The sequence below is a fragment of the Myripristis murdjan genome, chromosome 24 (assembly GCF_902150065.1).
Source record: "Myripristis murdjan chromosome 24, fMyrMur1.1, whole genome shotgun sequence".
NCBI classification, from domain to species: domain Eukaryota; kingdom Metazoa; phylum Chordata; class Actinopteri; order Holocentriformes; family Holocentridae; genus Myripristis; species Myripristis murdjan.
In genome coordinates, this window is record NC_044003.1 from 32922777 (window position 1) to 32936254 (window position 13478).

Sequence of the window (13478 nt, forward strand, 5' to 3'; positions counted from 1 at the left end):
CCCTGTGCCGGCTGCCGGGCCGCCGTGTGCGGGCTGCCGGGCCGCCGTGTGCCGGCTGCCGGGCCGCCCTGTGCCGGCTACCGGGCCGCCGTGTGCGGGCTACCGGGCCGCCCTGTGCCGGCTACCGGGCCGCCGTGTGCGGGCTGCCGGGCCGCCCTGTGCCGGCTACCGGGCTGCCGGGCCGCCCTGTGCCGGTAAATTTTGCGAATATGTGTCTGTTGCTAATGCAGCTATTGGATGTAATTTACTATTAACCATGCTAGCGGTAACGTTAACCCGGCATATCTGTCTCGCTATGTGTGTGCGTCTTGTCAGTGGATGTGTGTCGCCACAGATGGAAAAGTCTGCGGGACACCTACATCAGGGAGAGGAAGGAGGGAGAGAGGAGGGCGGGTTCGCATCAACGCGTCCATCGCGCAATAGACGCGATTGAGGAAATAAATGATTCCATGGTCACGCGACGCGTTTCAGGCGTTACGCGCGATTTCATCGCGTTCATCGCGTCCGGTGTGAACACGGCTTAAAAGGGATATGGTGCCAACAGCAGCTACATTCGATGCCACCTATGAAATAAGAAAACAGAGATGAATAAGAACTCCTTCACATTAAAAGACCGTATTTGGGCAAGCTTGCTCAAAGTTTGCTCAAAGTCTCGAAGGTTATTCATGCAGGTAGAAGTCTTTTAATACTTAGCGTGGCTTTATTGTTCAATTTACCACAAAAACATTGATAATTTGGACATTGAAAGAGATTTACAGGGTGTCAGGGCTAACATAATAAAAACAGACGTGGCTACCCTTGAAGGATGGTTTAGTAAATCTCCATTCAATTCTCCTGTATATATCAGTGTACAAAAGAGCCTACTGTGACTTTACTTTGATTAAGAAATAAGATGGCAAATATGCTAAAAATGTGAAGCATCAGCTATATCACCTGTCTTCCAAAACGTTTTAAGTGGCATATGCTGTATGTCAGGCGTTTTTGAACTTTTCATGTCTTGGGCCCCAAAGTTGACTTTTGTTTAGTCATGAACCGCAATTTTATATGATGTTGCCCCAGGTTTCTGTTAAATATTAGATTGTTTAGATGTCATACTTACTGTTAAAGTGGTAAAAACAATAATAATAAAAACAATGAAAAAAGAAGAAAAAAGTTTAAAAAAATAAAAAATAAAAAAAAAGCGGCGCTAATCCTCACAACCTTCCATCTCTCTCTCCACCAGTCCCTCCGCAGCCTCTAGGATTGTTTTTGAAGTGATAGTTGATGTTCTTACCTATATGGTAGCATCTGCCACTTCATATGAGTGTAACAGATAAAGTTTGACCCATTAATTCCTTCCCTGTTGGGAAGTGGATCTGGCCAAGCAAACAGCATAATGTTTACTGTACTGATTATCAGTGCTCTTTTCAGTGGCGGTTCTGGGCACCTGCAACTACAGAAGCCAGTCTGGGGCCAGTTATTCTGACACAGGGGCCAAACACTTTGTACAGTTGTCAGAAATTATTAGACACGTAGCTCATTTTTAATCACTCATTTAACAACTCTCAGTTTCTATAAATCCTGTTATTTCTGCATTATGCCAGCATAGTTTGGGAAAATTATGTTAAAGTTGAGGAAATCATAAAAGCTGAGTATTCACATTTGTCATTGTCTTTATTTATTTATTGATTGATTGATTGATTGATTGATTGATTGATTGGTATTTTAACATTTTCTTTTAAAGGCCCCATGGCCTGAAAAATGCAGTTTTCGTTGTTTTTGCCTGATAGGGAAGGTCTTGGGGCCACATAAATACTGTCCCATGCATTTCATCTATGATAATCAGAAAGATCTTTATTGCCAAGTTTTCATAAACAAGGAAATTGACTTGGGGTTAAGGTGCTTCACATAAATAAATAACACACAATAAAATATCTAGAAAATAAAAACTAAATATACAAATTTACAATTCACATATTGTACATATTGTACACACTGTAGAGCATGAGCAGGGCTCCAGCGTGCAACCTAATTTTTTTAAGGTGCGAGTTAAAATTTAATTAGGTCACGCCGGTGCTACTTGCAGGAGGACGAGTGAAAAAAAAAACAAAAAACATTTTTTTTCTCTCATCACTCCCGTGGCTATGTTAGTGCAGTAATGGTTGTGGTTGATAATAAAAATATTAGGCTACTTTCAGGCTCATTCCTGAGACTCCTATCTCTCCTCTCTCTCGCTCCCTGTCTCTGCCTGCCTGTCTGTCGTAATGCGTGACGTGCACAGACGTACACGCGCGCGTACACTCAGCGCGCTCACTGAATCATCACCGACGATCCCGCTAAAAAAAACTAAACAAAGAAGATGAAGCGGTCTATCGCTGATTATTTTAAGAAAAAGAATGTGTCAGGGGGCTGTTGATGCTGGAGGGTCTGAAAATAGGGAAGCGACAAGCGAATTTTGGACTCGGAAACCGAGTCGAAGGCAAAGAAACTTTCCAGACTATAGCAGCGCACTGACATAGATTGTGTAACAAAGCGAAGAGTTGCCACTCTGCTATATTTTCACTGGCTAACAGCAGCACACTGGCTTAGCTTGTCTATTCAGAGAAGAGGTATCACTTCGGCTTATTTTTCAATCTATGTTATCACAGGCATACTACTGCTCTTTCATTGGTAGCTGAATTGTTAGGTCTGTTTGATAAGTAATTTACATTGTTAAAACAAATAATAATTTAACATATTGTTACTGTAAAAAGTACTCTGTCAACCCTCAGGTGAAATAATTACTGATGCATCCTCTTGTCATTTTTGTTCAATCATTAATAACATCATTTCGTGGTTTTATAGAAGTATTGGATCGGGACTCCGTATCGGCAGATACTCAAAATCAAATGACTCGGACTCGGTGGCAAAAAAACGTGATTGGGACATCCCTACTTTCATTTTTATGTTTTGTTTATACGAAGAAGATGATCTATTTTGTACTGCTGCTGCAGAGAAACGTAAAGTTCAAATTAAAATATTTTGCAGACAAGTTTGGGTCATTTTTAATCTTTAAATTTCATCAACATGATAAGGTCATGCATTAATAACACGCTATACAAAGAAAAATATGGTGCTACCTAATTTCTTTTGGTGCTACTAAATGAAAAGCTAGGTAGCACCAGTGCTACCTGTGAAAAAGTTAGTCTGGAGCCCTGAGTGTGAGTATGTGTGTGCGTGTGTGTGTGTTTGGTGGGAGGAGGAGGTGGGGGTTCATGATGCCCACTGCAGAGGGGAAGAAACTTTTTTGATGGTGTGAGGTTTTGGTCCTGATGGACCGCAGCCTTCTGCCAGAAGGGAGAGACATGAACAGTTTATGGCCAGGATGGGAGGGATCAGCCGCAATCTTGTCTGCACGTTTCCAGGTCCTGGACATGTACAGTTCTTGCAGAGATGGAAGATTGCAGCCAATCACTTTCTCTGCGGAGCGGATGACACGCTGCAGCCTGCTCTTGTCTTTGGCAGTGGCTGCAGCATACCAGACGATGATGGAGGAGGTGAGGATGGACTCAATGATGGAGGTGTAAAAGTGCACCATCATCATCCTTGGCAAGTACATCCTCTGTTGTGCTTTTTTAATGAGGGTGCTGATGTTCAGCTCCCACTTGAGGTCCTGGAAGATGACAGTTCCCAGGAAGCGGAAGGACTCCACAGAATTAATTGGGGAATTGCACAGGGTACTGTGGGTGAGTGGGGCTGGTTTCTTTCTGAAATCCACTACCATCTCCACTGTCTTCAGAGCATAAAGCTCCAGGTTGTTCTCGCCGAACCAGCTCACCAGATGGTCAATCTCCCACCTGTAGGCAGACTAATCCCTACCAGAGATGAGCCCTATGAGGGTGGTGTCGTCCGCAAACTTCAAAAGTTTGACTGACTGGTGCCTGAAAGTGCAGCTGTTGGTGTACAGGGAGAAGAGCAGGGGGAAAGGACGCAGCCTTGGGGGAAACCAGCACTTATGGTGCGGGAGTCTGAGATGTGCTTTCCTAGCCTCACGTGCTGCTTCCTGTCAGACAGGAAGTCTGTGATCCATCTGCAGGTGGAGTCAGGCATGCCCACCTGGGAGAGCTTGTCCTGCAGTAGAAATGGGATCACTGTGTTGAATGCAGAACTGAAGTCCACGAACAAAATCCTGGCGTAATTTTCCACAGAATCCAGATACTGGAGGATGAAGTGGAGGGCTAGGCTGACTGAATCATCTACAGACCTGTTGGCTCTGTAGGCGGGGAGCTGAAGTGGAGGGCTCCCAGGCTGTGGAGGAAGAGGTGTCACAGGGGATGGTAACAGGATTGTCCCATTGTTTTTCAAAGCGACAGAAAAACTCATTCAGGCAGTTGGCTAGGTGTTGGTCATTCATGGAGTGGGGGGGCTTTGGCTTGTAGTCTGTGATGTTCCTGAAGCCTCTCCAGACAGACCTGGAGTCATTAGCTGAGAACTGGTGTTGAAGTTTCTCAGAGTACTGGCATTTAGCTTCTCTCACTGCCTTGCTAAACATGTACTTTGACTCTTTAAATCTGTCTCTGTCCCCACTCCTAAATACCTTCTCCTTCTCCAACCTAAGCTGTCTGAGTTTGGCTGTGAACCAGGGTTTGTCATTGTTGTAATTCACCCTGGTGTGTGATGGAATACACTCCTGATCACAATTTTAAGACCAGTTGAAAAATTGCAAGAATTTACATTTTGCACTGTTGGATCTTAAGAAGGTTCTAAGTCGAGCTTCAAAATGCAAAAAGAAGAAATGGGAGTGAGACAAAAAAAAAAATTGAGTAAGCAATTTATTGCAAACAACGATTAAACTGAAATAGGCTGTTCATCAGCTGATCAAAAGTTTAAGACCACAGCCTTTAAAAGCCCAAATCTTGGCAAAAATGTGGATTCAGTGTCATTTTCTGTCAGGTATCCACACTGTCATGACCTCCTGATGGCAAAGACAAAAAAAGCTTTCTTGGTAATCACCTCAAAAATTTGTTTCGGCATGCTTGATGCCAGTGTTTCCAGGAGGCTAGTGGGAATGTTGCTCCAAGTGCTGAAGATGGCTTCACGGAGGGCATCCACTGTCTGGAACTGGTGTCCATTTTTGTAAACTTCCTTTGCCATCCAACCCCAAATGTTCTCAATTGGATTTAGATCAGGGGAACACGCAGGATGGTTCAAAAGAGTGATGTTATTTCTCTGGAAGAAGTCCTTTGTCAGGCGCGCATTGTGAACTGCAGCGTTGTCCTGTTGAAAAACACAGTCATTACCACACAGATGGCCTTCAGTCATAAGGGATGCCCCTTGCAGCATCTCCACATAGCCCGTAGCTGTTTGACGCCTCTGCACAACCTGAAGCTCCATTGTTCCATTGAAGGAAAAAGCCCCCCAAATCATGATGGTGCCCCCTCCACTGTGCTGTGTAGAAAACATCTCAGGTGGGATCTCCTTGTCATGCCAGTAACATTGGAAGCCATCAGGACCGTCAAGGTTAAATTTTTTCTCATCAGAGAATAAAACTTTCTTCCACCTTTTAATGTCCCATGGCTGGTGCTCTCATGCAAACTCCAAACGGGCAATTTTGTGCCATTTAAGGAGACGAGGCCTTTGAAGACAGTTTTTGTGCAGATCCCGTCTGATGGTTATGGGACTGCAGATTGGCACCAGTGACAAGCTTAATTTGGGCCGAGGATCGTCCCGTGTCTTGACAGAAAGCCAGTTGGATCCTCCGACTCAGGGCCGGTGACATTTTTTTGGGCCTACCACTTGACTTTTTTGTTCCATAACCCACAGGATCTTATAAGAAGTTTAAAATGACTGTCTTACTGCGCCCAACCTCAGCAGCAATGGCACACTGCGAGAGCCTTGCTTATGCAGCTCAACAATCCGACCGCGTTCCAGGAGAGAAAGCTTTTTTGCCTTTGCCGTCAGGAGGTCATGACAGTGTGGATACCTGACAGAAAATGACACTGAATCCACATGGGCATGAAAGGCGTTGTTTACTGTGTAACTGTGATCCAAAATATTTCCTTCTCTGGTGGGGCACTTAACATGTTGGCTGCCATTGACGTCTATAGACGTCAATTCAAATCCAAACGCTGACTGCCAAAGACGGCATGCGACATCAATTAGACTTTTCAATGGGGCGGGCTAGGAGGGGGCTGGCAAAGTTTGTGCTCGTATCTGCATCAGAAAGGATAGAGATAATAGAGAGAAGGCAGAGAGGATAGAGAGAAAAATGTTGCAACGTCGCAAGTTTAGGCAGCTTGCGCTAGAACAGAGTATGTGTCGCAGTAATTCTACTAGTAAGACGGTAGCAAATGTGAGAAAGGATTCTTCGAATTCCAGTGACTCTGATGGTTAACATGGAGAGTGATCTAGGCAAGTCGCGCAAGCTGCGGAGACTACTGTTGCGTTCCAGGCGCCATCTTAAAAAAAAAAAAAAAAAAAAAAAAAACTAACCGCCAACCCTGGCCTCGTCATGGCTCACGGCAATCGAGTCGTGTTTCACCGCAGCCCAGCCCTGTTTACATAATCATAGAACAAGCTATTCTGTGAATAGTTGAGTTGTCTGAAAATGGCTGGCAGCCAATGAGTTAATAAATTGTTTGGACTTGGGGAGATTGTGAGTGAGACTTAGCCACTTAGCCTAAACTCCCCGGCCAACAAGCTACCAAGCTAGCGAACTTAGCCACTTAGCCTCAACTCCCCTGCCAACAAGCTACCAAGCTAGCAAACTTAGCCACTTAGCCTCAACTCCCCAGCCAACAAGCTACTGAGCTAGTGAACTTAGCCAATACCCCTCTGCTCCCAGGGCAACATTTTATCAACCCAACACAATCAAATCAAATCAAGCTTTACTGTCATTAAGCTGCACATACAGCAGTAGTGCACACAAAATGAGATAGTGGGTCTGTCTCAATCGAAGGGTTAGATGACTACTAGGTCGCAGCCTACGGTGCCCACATTGGAGGCATCCGACGTAGGTGCCGATATCAAGTTTACCGGAACTAAAAGTTTAGTGAATTGGGACGGTGTAGCCTGCGGAGGATTCCTACGTCATTATTATCAAGGCTTCCCGAAGCGCATTCGAGTGATGCAGCGTAAAATGCCGAAGTAGGTTTTGGAGGTACAGTACAGGCCAAAAGTTTGGACACACCTTCTCATTCAATGCGTTTTCTTTATTTTCATGACTATTTACATTGTAGATTCTAACTGAAGGCATCAGAACTATGAATGAACACGTGGAGTTATGTACTTAACAAAAAAAGGTGAAATAACTGAAAATATGTTTTATATTCTAGTTTCTTCAAAATAGCCACCCTTTGCTCTGATTACTGCTTTGCACACTCTTGACATTCTCTCGATGAGCTTCAAGAGGTAGTCACCTGAAATGGTTTTCACTTCACAGGTGTGCCTTATCAGGGTTAATTAGTGGAATTTCTTGATTTATCAATGGGGTTGGGACCATCAGTTGTGTTGTGCAGAAGTCAGGTTACTACACAGCCGACAGCCCTAATTCGCTCTGTGCACAAGACGAGTGACGCACATCCGGTTTCGCCAGATAGCGGCACTTCAGTTTCCGGTCTGTGTAATGGCTAAGCCTAACGCTTACATATTCTCCCGGTGCCTCACAGATTTGCCCAGACTAACGATAAACTATGTCCACCGAAACGTTGCTGCCACTTCCCCTGCCCCCAAAAGCAAACGAGAAAAGGGTTTTAAGTTATACATCTCCAGCTATTTGCACAACATCGAAGGTATGTAATTTAGCTAACTAACTAACGTAGATGGTTAGCACCAGGCAAATCACACCGTAACGTTTGTTGTGTAAAACGAATCTCGTTTTTGTATCCAGTGGCAGGTTAACTGACTATACCTGAGGCCTGTATCATGAAGCGGGATTAAGCCGTTAGCGAGATAACTTCAGGCTCAACTCCAGATTTTCTGTATCACAAAGCTGGTTCACCTCTCCTCGGGATAGGATACCTATCCTAAACCTGTTCTGAAAGCTAGCCTGCTAGGGTTAGGGATAGGGTTGACCCTGCTATCAACTTGATGTACTGACATGATTGAATTTTGGCGTCCGCTTTATTCTATTATAGGCTGTAAAACAGACACGCAACACGTCTGTGCAGTGCAGTGAGTTCATAGGTGTCAGCGTCAGATGTGGGCTACTTGAGCCACTGATGTGTAGTTTGCGCATTTATGCCGTGGCTGCCTTCTCTTCGCGGCAGCCACGGTGTTCGATTTAGTGTGTAAATTTTGTTTTTCCTCCTCATACTATTCCAGTCAGCTGCCTCGAAACCCTCCCTTATACATGCGCGTTCACGGCTCTTGATGAGACAAACCTGGATAGAGTGAGCGAGTTGATAATCGGCGTTGTGATACCGGTTATTCCTGATCACCATGATCTCTGTTAGTGTAGCCGGATAGGTCTGAGAGATCCAGGGAAAACTGAGCTTGCTTCGTGATACAGGCCTCAGGTATAGTCAGTTAACTTGCCACTGGATACAAAAACGAGATTCATTTTACACAACAAACCTTACGGTGTGATTCGCCTGGTGCTAACCATCTACGTTAGTTAGCTAAAGCTAGCTATCGACCGTTAGCTAACGTTCTCTAAATTACATATCTTCGATGTTGTGCTTTTTTGGGGGGGCAGGGGAAGTGGCAGCAACGTTTCGGTGGACATAGTTTATCGTTAGTCTGGGCAAATCCGTGAGGCACCGGGAGAATATGCAAGCGTTAGGCTTAGCCATTACACAGACCGGAAACTGAAGTGCCGCTATCTGGCGAAACCGGATGTGCGTCACTCGTCTTGTGCACAGAGCGAATTGGACAACTGTTAAAATTCATATTATGGCAAGAACCAATCAGCTAACTAAAGAAAAACGAGTGGCCATCATTTCTTTAAGAAATGAAGGTCAGTCAGTTCGGAAAATTGCAAAAACTTTAAATGTGTCCCCAAGTGGAGTCGCAAAAACCATCAAGCGCTACAACGAAACTGGCACACATGAGGACCGACCCAGGAAAGGAAGACCAAGAGTCACCTCTGCTTCTGAGGACAAGTTCATCTGAGTCACCAGCCTCAGAAATCGCAAGTTAACAGCAGCTCAGATCAGAGACCAGATAAATGCCACACAGAGTTCTAGCAGCAGACCCATCTCTAGAACAACTGTTAAGAGGAGACTGCGCCAATCAGGCCTTCATGGTCAAATAGCTGCTAGGAAACCACTGCTAAGGAGAGGCAACAAGCAGAAGAGATTTGTTTGGGCCAAGAAACACAAGGAATGGACATTAGACCAGTGGAAATCTGTGCTTTGGTCTGATGAGTCCAAATTTGAGATCTTTGGTTCCAACTGCCGTGTCTTTGTGAGACGCAGAAAAGGTGAACGGATGGATTCCACATGGCTGGCTCACACTGTGAAGCATGGAGGAGGAGGTGTGATGGTGTGGGGGTGTTTTGCTGGTGACACTGTTGGGGATTTATTCAAAATTGAAGGCACACTGAACCAGCATGGCTACCACAGCATCCTGCAGCGACATGCCATCCCATCCGGTTTGCGTTTAGTTGGACCATCATTTATTTTTCAACAGGACAATGACCCCAAACACACCTCCAGGCTGTGTAAGGGCTATTAGACCAAGAAGGAGAGTGATGGAGTGCTGCGGCAGATGACCTGGCCTCCACAGTCACCAGACCTGAACCCAATCCAGATGGTTTGGGGTGAGCTGGACCGCAGAGTGAAGGCAAAGGGGCCAACAAGTGCTAAACACCTCTGGGAACTCCTTCAAGACTGTTGGAAAACCATTTCAGGTGACTACCTCTTGAAGCTCATCGAGAGAATGCCAAGAGTGTGCAAAGCAGTAATCAGAGCAAAGGGTGGCTATTTTGAAGAAACTAGAATATAAAACATGTTTTCAGTTATTTCACCTTTTTTTGTTAAGTGCATAACTCCACGTGTTCATTCATAGTTTTGATTCCTTCAGTTAGAATCTATTATGTAAATAGTCATGAAAATAAAGAAAACGCATTGAATGAGAAGGTGTGTCCAAACTTTTGGCCTGTACTGTATGTCAGTGAACACCTGTGCATGAAACAAAACGATAAGCAGCTTCAACACTCTCAAGCTGGACAACATTGATTCTGTAGTTTTATGTATTTTATTTTATTTTGTCTTCGTGAAGATGCAGAAAATTAAGATAATTGTTACACCTCACAAACTGCAACAGACTATCCCAATTAAAGTAACTGTACACATGGCTACATTGTAACATACCTGATGCGCTGATGGTTGCTATGGAAAAATCATACAACTCATCTAACTCATCTAACTAAACTTGCATTTACAGGCGAATCTATCGTGGTAATTATTGGCACGAAAACTTATCAAAACGTCATGATATAAACATTAAGACGGTCTAAAACATGCTTGGTGGCTGATCCAGAAATTCAACTGGACTGAAAGGTACCCTGGGAAGTAGGCTGTAATGTGGACCGCGAAGCATCGTGGAGGTGTATCCTGCAAATTAGTCAAAAATAGGCTGGATCTGTTGGCTGCATTTGCAGGACCCCGCGCGGTAAAACTGAATTGGGACAGCACTTGTCGCGCCGCCATGACGTAAGCAGCCTACAAATACGACCTAGTAGGGCTGGGCGATATGGCCTCAAATGAATATCACGATATATTTGAGCACTTCACCTCGATAATGATAAGTGGACGATAATTACCATATTGACAGTATGCCTCCTACTTGCTATAACTGCTGTATTTACAGAAGTCAGACATGCAAACTCCTTACAGTAAAAAAGGTGACAGTGTCGCGGGAGTCCGGGGGGGGGGGGGGGGGGGGGGGGGGGGGGGTGGGAGGGGGTACCCCTTTCTCCTATAACGGGAGTTGCTAGTTAAATGGCTAAAAGAGCTAAATGGCTAACGTTAGTTAGCAAGACAAGCAGACCATGCTGGAATTAACATTAGAACTAGCTAACGTTAGCTGGATAATTAGTTCTCTATCTTGCTAATGGAAATTCCAGCATCATATGGCCCGCTTGTCTTGCTAACTAACATTAGCCATTTTGCTCGAAGCATAACGTTATGCAAGGTCTAATTTAATGTAAGGCGGTTCCTTCAAGCTAACGTTAAAACTTTCCATCGGACTCGGAAGCCAGGCGTCTCTTCCAAACTGTGCGATTCACGTGAATGACCCGATTGACCAAAAAAAAAAAAAAATACGGCGATTGTAGCCGAAAGGTGACAAGTTTGCATGCCTGAGAAGTGCAACTCTCTGTGCTGTCTGAGAATAACTCAAGAAAATACATATTAAATACTTTTAGTTAAATTTATTGAACAACTGACAATCAAACCAAGTTTAAAAGTATAAAATATGACAAGCAAGTCCTCCTCGACTGAATCTACTTCGACTACCTCAGCTGCAGCCACTGAGGTAGTCGAACCGTCCTCCATTTCCTCAGCGTCTCTTTCCCTTCTTGTTGCAGACTGGAGGGGGTGAAGTCACGTGACTACACACGCTGTACACATAGTACAGCGTCTTAACGGGACATGAACATGCCTACCTACACAGCCAAAAAAGACAAAAACGACTTTTATTTTGTTTTTTTAAAATACTGAACTTACCGACATGAGCAAAGTGACGTCGGTTATTGTCATAAATTTCGGTATCGGTAAATTTTCGGTATATTGCCCAGCCCTTACGCCCTAGGTAGCGTACAACCTTTGAATTGGGACAGAGCCAGCGTTTCTCACTTGGGATCCCCGAGTGATGGGTAATAGGCCGGGAGCCAGGTCCATCCCTCAGGATGTTTTTTGCTAAGTTTTTTTCACTATGATTTCCTGTTATCTTATACCTTGGGCCATCACGAGTTCATACCGACCACCCCCAACTCGGTGACGTTTGGTCTCAGGGGCCAAAAAACCCCCATTTTGGGAAAAGCTCCTGGCGAAATTATGTAATTGTACATATTAAGGTACTGCAACTGCACAAATGGTCAGAAAACCCTCAAATTTTGCAGGATGTATCCTGACACATAGGGGAAACTACCAGAAAAAGATCCAGGGATGTCCTGCCTTTCAGTTCTCAATTATCACCCTCAACATACCGCAAAAGACAAAAAAAATGTCTGTCCGCCTGAAAACGTACCATCAAAAGTGATCAATTTCAAACATTTCGTTATTGTTTCACTACCTAAAATGTTTATTAAAAACTTCCCACATTTCTAAGCTTCAATTTAAGTCCAAGGTGACCTTTCTATCTATAGGATTACAGCCGCTATGACCAAAGATCTCCACTGTACCCCAAAACGGAGAAAGCTGAAAATTCCAGAATTATCAGGTGAAATGGGTTTAAGCATATTTTCTGGCACGTAAACCCAATCTTAAACAAGAGGTGAGACTTCAGGTACATCTTGATATACTATCTGAAGTGTGAATTACATACAAAACCAGGTAATCACATGAGATTTATTAAAGAACTGTATGATGATGATATTATTCATGTTTTTTTTTGTTTGTTTGTTTGTTTTTTTTAACTTTTTTATGACGGGACAGTGCACATTAATGGACATGGGATTATACAGAGAAATCTATATAGAAAAACTTATATGCCAGAGTTAGCTTAAATCTACTTTCCATCCGTAGTCCCCCAAAAAATAAATAACAATAAAATACAGAGCATTCAGTCGTCACATTCAGTCATCACATAAGATGTGACAGCAACATATCATCGCATAGAATACAACACACTATAGTAAGCTCATAACAAACAATACAGACAAAATGAAACATGCAGTGTATCATCGTGGAGAATACCACACATTACAATAATCTCATTACAGACAATACAGGCTTTTAATCATCGTCATCTTCCTCATCTTCCTCATCATCATCCATGTTTGTATGGATTTCATTACTTAAGTCATCCTCATCTATTTCTTCTTCTACCAACACATCAACAAGGGCTTTAGGGATGACATCACCCTCAAACCAAAGTGGCTCTAGCTTGCCTGTCTCTGTGTTGATATGAAAACCATGTTCAAGAGGGGATGGGATCTCTGGGTACCGCTCATGAGCCCTCTTCCAGACACATACTTGAAAGTTGACTCTTTTCATGTGCTGTAACAGGACCCTCTTGCAAGGTGGGAAGGTTGAGAGATCAACAGACATCCCCTGTTTTAGCTCCAGGCTTGAGCCACACAACTTCTGCACCTTAACTTCTCTTGCCTCATTAACTTTTTTAACTCGGCGGCTGAAACCATATAGGCGGCAGGTGAACTCTTCAACACCATTGAGAATAACCTCATCAAGCGCCCAAGAGTTTCCCACTTGAGCAAAGATCTTAATAAATTTTGAGTTCTGGTTCAGCATCTTCATGGGTCGTACCTTTCCTTTGCCTTTGAAGGCTGAAGTGCAGTCTGCACCAGTGAAAGCATGCAAGGCCAGCAGAGCTGAAAGGTGTTCTTCTGAATAATC